We start from the raw sequence: 10414 nt of genomic DNA, 5'->3' as shown, positions 1-10414 counted from the left end.
TATATGGATTTATATATAGTTTAAATGGAGCTATTCTATGACAGGGGCAGTGCTCCAACTCTACATCTTATCCTAGCAAACTAAAACCCTAGTACCAGGAATCAGTTATCTTTCCTTGAGTTGTTACCAGTGGGATCCCATAAACCCCAAAACATTCCAGGCTATTGCCAATTCTCTTGGTTACCCTACAGAACTTGATGGTAAGACCCCATTGCTGAAGACACCACACACTAGAGTCACAAAACATGGAGAAATCAAGTGGGTGCTAACCTGGATGGTCCATCAGTACTGGCTAGCTTTCATAGTGATAGCAGGTGTGCTGTGCATGCTGCTAGATGAGAAAATCAATCATCAGTCTTACCCAGCTGTGAACCTGTGAATTGCAATAACAACTGGGTTGGCAAGATATGTCCACCAGTGCAATAGTTGCACAAATGTTATGGGAGTAACCAACCACCTTTGGATTGAATTTAAGGACTATTCCAGGAGATGAAATCCATACCTGGCAAGGGTATCAGGGTCAAGAAACTGTGGCTAGATAGGTCATAAACCCTCAGAGAGGACCTATTACTAATATTCTAGTAAATGGGCATAGTATTAAAATGACTTCTAATAATTTATTATTATACCCATGGATTAGCACATCTCTTGTAATAGTGCCAGAGGCACAGAGGAATACCACATAGTGATGGTCGATTAGGAGTCCTTTATTAGTAGCCAAAGGTCTGAGAGGGGGATAATGCCCCAAAGAACTCTTGACCCAGAGGGGAAGCAAAGTGGAGTTTATAAAGCTTAAAACTATAATTCCATCATGCTAGTGGCAAAGCCAATAACCCCAGTTACATCAGATCACCATACTTACACCAGACCAGGGGCAGGTCAGTAAACAAAGAGGTTTTCAGTTAACAAAAAGCTTGGTTAGAAAAAAGTTTCTCAGAATTTCAGACAATGGGTTCCATGGAGATGCAGGTATAGCTGGGTGGGAGGTTGTGCTACCTGAACCTGTTACCTGGCTACTTGTAAGTTTCCCAATATTGAAGAAATACTGTACCCCCTGAAACTACAGGTGCAGACTGCATGGTACATTCTGGCTGGCTAATTGAAGTTGGCATGCATGGGGGGATGGTTGGACAGAAACATAGGGTAAAACAAAAGTCAGCTAGAACAAAATGAGTTAATTTTGCTATTTCATTCTCTACCCTCATCAGAGAAACTTCTTGCAGTAGAAGACAATTATCACAGAGACCCATGATTGGTCAATGTGCAGAGAATAAGAGACTGCAGAATGCTCAGCTCCCAAAGGGACATTGGCATTATATCTCCCTGCCTAAGGCTCAGGGATTATAACAGATGAGGAGGTGGAACGATTGTAAGAGACAAAGGCAGTGGAGGATACAAGAAAACAATGTTTTCCAGACATCAGGGCCATTACACATATGGACTCAGCAATTGCTACAGCATGCACAAGACCTACTCAAGCTTAAGCCAGACAAAATCCCAGCCTGGAGTGGGTAAGGTTTGCAGGAGGTTCCACCTTTAGCTGAGGACCTACTGCCACTTGGTAGCTGCTGTGACAGGAAAAAGTCACTTTTCTTGAAGGGTGTGACTCCTGCTTAACCACAGTCCAGGGCAGATTCCATACCTAAGAGTATTTAGGCAACATATATTAAACTCGATGGGGGGAAAAGGACAGGAAGCTGGGGATGGGTCTGGGAGGAGTTGGGGGGGGGAAATATAATCAAAATACATTTTGTGACATTCTCAAAGAATTAATAAAAATTTAAAAATAAGATACCTATGTGCCTGGGTCCAGAGAACAAAAAGAAATCAATAGTGTACAGTGCCTATATATCTTTTACCCTACCTTTGCCTTAGAGCAGATCTGTCCAGTTAGCTAATGTTGTTACTAGTCTCCTCCTCTACCCTCACTTAAACAGATTATCCAAAGGGAGCTGGAGGGCCAAATAGGGTCTTAGTATCTCATTCTGTTGATCAGGATGAAGACCAGAGCAACATAATGGCACTTAATCAGAGCTCAGCCTTGCTCCCAGAAGGACCAGGACACTTCCTCCCTGGGGCATCTTGCCAATACTATTACATTACTCACTGAGTTTTATTTCTTATTAACTTATAATAAACGACAACCTCTTTCTCCTGTTAGTACAAATTAGTTGAGAAAAACACATCAGAAAGTGATGGAAGTATTGATAAGCAACGAAGTCTTACATGTATAACCCTGAGCTGGTAACTGTTTCCATCTCTCTTCTGTGACACCTATCAACTCTGAAGGACAGCTTACCCAAAGGAAACTTTGATTCCACAGTGTAGCCAAAACCATCTCAACCTGGTCTTAGATGCTAGTTTTCTCAGTTTCTGTACCATGCCATATTTGAGGGAAGTATTTTTGAAAATAGATTTGGGGGCTGGAGTGAAGGCTCAGTGGTTAAGAACACTGGTTGCTCTTGCAGAGAACCGAGGTTCAAATCCCAGCACCCACATGGCGGCTAACTACTGTCCCTAACTCCAGTTCCAGGGGATCTGAGACCCTCTTCTGTCTTCCACGGGCATAGCATGACACAGATGTGCTTACATACATGTAGGCAATACACACATACCATAAAATTTAAAAAAAAAAGATTTAAAAAAAATTTAAAAACAATGGATTTAAAATTTTCTTTTCCCAATTTTTTCTGTATATCTTTGTGTTGGGACAGATGTGCATGAGCGTGCGTGCATGCGTGTGTGTGTGTGTGTGTGTGTGTGTGCCTTTACCTTTGAAGGATTTGGTCTTCTATGACAAAGAATTTACAACAGACAAGAACTCAAGCCACCTTTGAGTTCAGATAATCTTTGCAACAAAAGTTCCCCTGTCTCTCAGTTCTCATAAATTAGTATTATTCTTTTTATTTTATTTTTATTTTTGGTCTTTTTGAGACAGGGTCTCCCTGTAGCCCTAGCTGGTCTTGAACTAACTATATAGACCAGGCTGGCCTTCATCTCACAGAGATCTGCCTGCCTTTGCCTCTAGAGTGCTGGGAATAAAGGTTTGGGCCACCATCTTGTGATTCCCTTTAAATACACATTTCCACGGCCCCTCAGCAGCCCAGCTTCCCCTGTTTCTGCTCACCCAGCTTATCTCACATCCTCACCTCCAGGAACATGTAACTGCTTCTCTCCTAGCCCGCTTCACTTCACCATCAAGAAGTCAGATTTCCCAGTCAGTGAGTTTCCCCGACTTACTTTGGCGGGTTCACCTCAGTTTGTCTCTCCTTGCCCTTTCAAGGACTTCCGTGTAAAGTTAGCTATTTGGGGCTGCCTTTAAAAATATTTTTGTTTCTAGTGTTACCCAAAATGAAATATTTTCCAATATTGCCATTGTTTTCAGACTTTTTTTTCTTCGAGGGAGGAAAACATCAGTTCTGTGCCGCTTGCTCTCCAGAGTTAATTTGTGCATATAGCCAGGACCACAAGACACTTGAAAAAGGACCAACACTGAAAAGAAGATCAAAACCAGGAGAAAAGCACCAATATCCATGAGGAAATATAGAGAGAAGGAAAGCTTTTTACATTTCCCTAGAGAAATAAGAGAAAGTGATGATGCAGCCTTGAAATAACAGCAGGATGTAACATACAGGAATAACCAGAGAACTATAAAATTGATATTGAAAATTAAAAATTAATATTAAAAATTTAAATTCAAGACAAGATGGTGTTTAGTACAGAAATATTTCCACATAGCTCTAAAGTTGAAAATTTTAACTGAAAAGAATGGGAAAAATTCAATAGAAGCACTGAAATATGAAGCCGAGGAAATTTCCCCAAAGAAAATCAAACAAGGAAAAGAGGGAAGAAAGAAAGAATGCAAAAAGGCCAACTCCGGAGGCTCCGGACAGGAGGGAAGTGCCACAGACTCAGAGGACATAAACTCCAGTTTTCTATGCTCGTCCCCCACTTCCAACATTGCAGCACACATAATACGGTGGTGCAGGCTTTTAGTCCCAGCACTCGGGAGGCAGACGCAGGTGGATCTCTGTGAGTTCTGAGCTCTGTGAGATCAAGACCAGCCTGGCCTACATAGAAAGCTCTAGACCTGCCAGAGTTACAGGAAAAAAAAAAAAAAAAAAAAAAAAAAAAAAAAAAACTTCTGACTGAAGGGAAAAAAAGCTGCACAGAAAAGATTTTTTAAGCGCTGTTTGTTTTTATTCATGTTTATTTTATGTGTATGAGTGTTTTGTCTTCTTGTCTGTAAGTACACCACATACACACAATGTTTGAGGAGGCCAGAAGAGGGCATTGGATCCCCTGGAGCTGGAGTTACAGACAGTTGTTATCCACCATGTGGATACTGGGACCCAGATCCTCTCCAAGAGCAGCCAGTGCTCTTAACTGGTGAGCCATCTCTCCAGCCCCAAATGTGTCTTCTTAAAGGCAGCACTGGAAGTTGGAAGTTAAGAGTGTCTTCAAAATTGGAAAGGAGGGATTTTTTTTTTCTGTTTTAGGTACTCTACCCACACATACTAGTTCTCAAGCATGAAAGTATAACAAAAAAGATTCTCAAGTACGATATTTCAAGAACATTAATTACTCTTGTACCTTCCCATAGGAAACTGTTGGAAGAGATGTTCACACCAAAAGGAGGATCTGAAGTAAAAGGATTTGACCCTCTAGATAGTGGTGGGGTCAGCGGGAGGTAGAGTGTGCAGCTGGATGTGGCTATGCTCCGATTCTCTTCTTGTTTGAATCTTGAGAGAAGCCTTTTACACTGGTTGAGACCCAGTTACAGAAGAAGTGACCATTTTCCCTTCCAACTCTGTTGATGAAGATAAGACTAATTCCTGGGGGAATGGATATTTTTAAAGAAATGAAATGTAATCATAATACCTATGGCCTGGTGTAAAATAAATACATCACCAAGATAATGAAATAATGAACTTTGATTAAAAACAACTTTTATCCAAACCATCACTTTCCGTCTTCCATTCACCAGTCTCTGAATCTGCATCATAAGGACTCTGCAGCTGTTCCCTGATTGACAGCATTTATCTATATTTGGTTGTCTGTATCTGTCTCATTAAAATATAGGGTCCATAAAGGCCAAGACTGGCCCTATGTTTTCCACTGCTGTATCACATAAAATAATATATTCAATGATTTTTCTTTAACATTTAAATTCAGCGGCATTGGAAGTATGTGGGGAGGAGGTATACATGTAAATCATTATTCATATTATGTCCAACAAATGATGCTCCAAAACAAAAAAAAGAGAGAGAAATTCAAAAACCAGAGCAGGAGCCCATTATTACATGATACAGAATAGAGCTGTTCCTAGGGTGAGCAGAAGAGGTGAGTTTGTGACAGGGCTGCTCTTTTTGTTATAGGACTTGTATTATTTGACATTTAAGCCAGGTACATGCATTACCCACAATTAAAAAAAATAAGGGATGGTATAACACTTATCCTCACTCATATCACTGTTAAAGGTGTATAGTTCTTTTTGAAGTTGAAAAACCTAATAGGAGATTTTTGAGTTTGCTTCATAAAATAAGATTAATTTTAACATATACTAGGCCTAAATTTCCAGCCCTAATGACAGCAGCTACTTCTTGTGAATGAGTTTTTCCTAAAGAAATACAAGAATATCTATTTATGTCAAATATCATTGACTTCTTTTTCCATTCATAGATTCTTTTGCATAGCAACTTGACCAGCAATGGGAAGACAGCTGGACTATTTTATAGATGTTTGAATCTTAATATTTCCAGTTCTTTAAGGTGTAAGCTTTAAAAGCCTATTTAGCCTCTGTGAGCCCTCTCAATCCCTCTGCTTATAGATGGAGATGACTGTTCCATCCTCACTAGGCTACAGTGTCTATCAAATGAGACATTTGTGCAAGAATACAGTGGGAGAGATACTAGGTATCACCTAGCTTTTTTTTCTCTCCTCTCTGCCTTCTTCTCCAGACTAATTGGTTTCATGGATGAATTAGCTAAACGGAAGAGTACATGTGCCTTACCAATGACAAAATTTAAGTTTTTCAAACCTATAAAGTATGTGAAAAGTTTTCTCTCCTTTCTACATTACCTAATGTGTCTAAGGGAATGCATACTTCTGTGGTGGTAATAAGCCATATCTTGGATATACCTGAATAAAACAGCCTGACTCAACTTTACTTTTAAGAGTGGACCCGAATGTAAAGGACACCTGTTCCCTCAGATGTCTTCTGGAACTGTGCTCCCAAGGCCTAGGCCTAAAGCATCCCATAAACACAATGGCAAGCATTCTTAATTCTCATTGCTTCCAATGTGGGTGTGAATATGAATATGCTGTGTTTAGAGCATTGATTTGCTAATTCAATAAATCAAGTACATCCACATTCATTCACTACTTTGAGTGGAAGGCAAAATGGGGGTTTGGAGGGATAAAAGTTAAATTCCCAGGTCACCAAAGCACATGGCTCCAGGCACTTGTTTGCATTATAAACCATTGGTTTTTGGTTACTAGGTTAAAAGTCATTAGTGCAGCTTCTGCTCATTTTGTGAAGCTCATTCCTACATAATCAATACATTCTAATGTCTGATAAGGGACAGGTGCTACGTGGCATGGGCTTTCTCATTAAATCTGCCATACACAGGAGCCTTCCTGCCAGACATCCCCATTTATGTATTTACCACGGCTCATAATGCTTTTACCTAAGTGCTGAGCTAGCACCCTTGACTGGCTTCTACAGTGGGGCTGGTCAATAAAGACCAGTGTGTAAACCCACGGGTATTCCTCTTTAGGTGTCATTTGGAACAGGGGAAAGTTCAATTGAATCACAACTGTGAAGAAAATATGTTAACACTTCAAATATTGAATTAAGCCATTTTGTTTGCCAAAGAGATTATAGGAACTTCTCTAACCAGTACTTGAATAATGAATTTTCAAATAGACCTGTGAGTGTCTCAAGCAAAGGTTAATTTCATTCTCCATTACAAAGCTTTGTGAATGGTCCCCAGGGCTGTCCTTGATAAAAGAAAGGAAGTTATGGTTAAGTATTAATGATCACAATGGCAGGTTCAGAATATCACTTTCTCCCTGGGAAGGAAAAGATCACTTCATTGACATTTGTCAAGAGGCTTCCAATGGGGACAAAGGGCACAGCATCATTATTCTCCTCGATGGACACTCTCACCTGGTATTTGCTACAATCTCCTAGCACCAAACAAATAAAGCTATAAATATAAAACTAAGATGACAGGGGAAGAGAAACAGAATTTGAATTTAAGGAGGATTATTCTAATTCTATTCTTATAGCTTAAGAAATACATCTGCTGTGAAATAGGGTGATATCCTTTTCTCATCATGGTATCTTGTATGGAAAAACTTTTTTAAAACCCAGGAGAGTTAAATAGTCAATCTCAAGCCAATTTGGCATTTCCCAATCAGTCACATAGGCAATCAAATCTCTTCCACTTGGAATATCAGATGGAGGCATTTTATAAGGCCGTAGAAGAATAAACTGACAAAGTAGTCTCATTTCTGCCATTCTGCTGTCACTAAAAGAATATGGAAAAAATATTCAGAATTAGTAAATTCTAATTTGGTAAGAATCTTCATCGGCAAGAATTTTTTCCCCCTTGAGATACATGATGCATTCTTTTGGGTCCCTTATAGGCTCTTCCCCTAGATCTGTAAAATGAAAAGCAATATGTTTTATTGAACCCAGCCTTCTCCCAGCTTCCTGCTCAGACTCAGCCAGGCTGATACAAAGAGGTCAGGCAGGGCTGGAAAAATGACTCAGAGCCTTAAGCGTAATTGTTACTCTTGCCCTAGATCGGAGTTCGGTTCCCAGCAACTAACTTAGGCAGCTCCCAATGGCTGTAGCTCCAGCTCCACGTCACTCATGCTTTCTTCTGACCTCTGAGAGCACTCCAAGCACCACTTTAGATGCATGTACAGGCAATACACATGCAGAGCAACATAAATCTTAAAAATAATAATAAAGAGAAGTCAGTGGTTGGACAAGCATGGAAAGGAGGGCTACGTCTTCTTTTTCTCTTGTACATGATCTAGAGGCAGGATTTCTCACATTCTTTACGCAGGTCTTCTCCCAGGTTCTTTCCTCGCCACCTGCCCTCAGTCATGTGTTTTTCATTGCTGAGGACTCAGACTGCCCTCCTACCTCCTTCCAAGCCTTGCTTCCTCTACTTATTGTTAGTGGAAGATTTGGGGCTAGACGGGCACCTGAATCTCATTCCCTTCATTGGCCTCTGAGTTCAGCTCTTAGCTACTCTCTAGCTCAGGTATTTGGAGTGAAATCATAGCTTGAACATCACTTATATGATTAGTGTTGTAGAGAGACATACTTGCACATATACATTATTCAGCCTAGTGTCTGAACCAAATAAACACTGAATAAGACAGAGCAACTATTTTCCTCTTCTGTATACAATGTGTTTTAGAGTATTTTTAAAGTTTTGTGTAGGTATGGTTTTTACTCTTACAATAGGCAGCAAGTGTATATTGATCCTTTAAAAGCTGAGTACATACTCTTGAAATTCTGGAGCATACATACTCTTGAAAGTCTCTAGCACACACAAAAGCCTCTCTCTCTCTCTCTCTCTCTCTCTCTCTCTCTCTCTCTCTCTCTCTCTCTCATCCTGATCCTGATCCTGATCTTGATCCTGGTTTTACTGAGCTCAACATTCAAAACACATATTATTCATTTCCATTTTTCTGAATAATCTCATTGCTAAAATACACTTTAGGGGTGAATGTTTTCATAGATGTCTATGAAATATCCTTGCAATGGTGAAGTTCACTGATGCAGGTTTCACAAGTGAAGTTTACTTCTAGTGGTGACTTAAGGAGAATGAGAGGTGACAGAAATGATAAGATGATTGTAAGGCAGCATTGGTGGGCAGTACCCCAGAGGGGAACAGTGTAGGAGATCCTTCTTTCATTCGAGATAAGTCCTCTGTTCTGCATTCTCTATTTCTGTGGTGTTTTAGACCCATTGCTCTGATGAAGCAAGGCAATCAATGAGGAAAAGAAGTCTATCTCTTTATAGCACAGGTCAGGCTGGCCTTGAAATTGAACTTGCTCTGTGAATGAGATGAACCTCAAGCTCCTGACCCAAGTACTGGGGTAGAAAGCATGTGCCACCATCTTATGTGGTCTTGGCACTCACAAATATACCTTAGGCAAGCATTCTATCCCCTGATCTGCATCAGGTGCAGATGGCCTAGTTTTCGTTTGCTTGTTTGTTTTTTGAGGTACGGCCTTACGGTATAGTCCCTGTTGGCCTGGAACTCACTATGTAGACCATCCCAAGCTGGCCTCAGTCTCATGCCATCCACACGCCTCTGCCTCCTGGGTGCTAGGATTAAAGGCATGCATCACCACCCCCCACGGATTGCCTAGTTTTTAAGAGGAGAAAACAATTGCGTCATTGTCAGCATCAGAAGATAATCTTGCAGAGGGAAGCTACCGCTGTGCTTGGAGTGGTGCTGTGGAACCTCAGAGATGCTGGCCACGGTATTTGAGGAACAGAGATGGATTCAGAGAAAGCAGGGAGTTTTGAGTTTTCCTTTACTGGTTGATTTAATGGACTTTTTAAAATAAAAGTTGTTTTAATTAGAAACCTTTACATGCATGTGTTAGGAAACACTATCTTCAGGGCATAACTATTAACACCTTAATCATAGTGGCTGTTACCACCCATATCAGACCCTCACCAGATCAGACCCTCACCAGATCAGCTAGCTCCCTTATGGGAGGAGTTAAGACTGGTTACCAGATCCCCACCTGAAATTCTGGCCTCTCACTCACAAGTACTGCCCTGCCTCCACTAGCCTCCTGTAATTCTGCCCCAGTTGCACATGGTCTAGGAAGAGGACATGGGAAGTGGAAAGTTAACTGACGGGGGAACGCCAGCTATGCAACTTTTGGAAGTAGTCCTGCATTCTGGAATGCGGCTTTCTTGTGATAGAGCTATTTGCAGATCTCTGACCCCTCTGTAAGTCCACTAAGCTCATTGCTGGGGGAACTTTTCTTTGCTGTGGCATCGGTGCCCTATCCTGGCTGAGTAGACATTTGCTCATTTCTCCCCTGAAGAGTCATGCAGCAACATATCAGGTATGTTCATAGAACGCCTTGTGTTTCCTCTCTCTCTCTCTCTCTCTCTCTCTCTCTCTCTCTCTCTCCATGGTATTATTCTGACCCCTTCTTTCTCTAGGGAACAGGCTAAGAACTTAGTTTCTAGCCTCCTTTCTCAGCTCAAGTCCAATACTGGGGGTCATATAACCTAGTTAGACTGTTTGGCCACTGAGATCTTGGATCAAAAGCTGAATACATTTACCTGAAAATTTCATGATTTCATCTTTCTTTACTGCTGAGTAAAACTCCATCATATAAATGAACCACATTTTCATTA

The sequence above is a fragment of the Nannospalax galili genome, unplaced genomic scaffold (assembly GCF_000622305.1).
Source record: "Nannospalax galili isolate Female #2095 unplaced genomic scaffold, S.galili_v1.0 scaffold663, whole genome shotgun sequence".
NCBI classification, from domain to species: Eukaryota; Metazoa; Chordata; class Mammalia; order Rodentia; family Spalacidae; genus Nannospalax; species Nannospalax galili.
Note: the sequence above shows the minus strand (reverse complement) of the source record.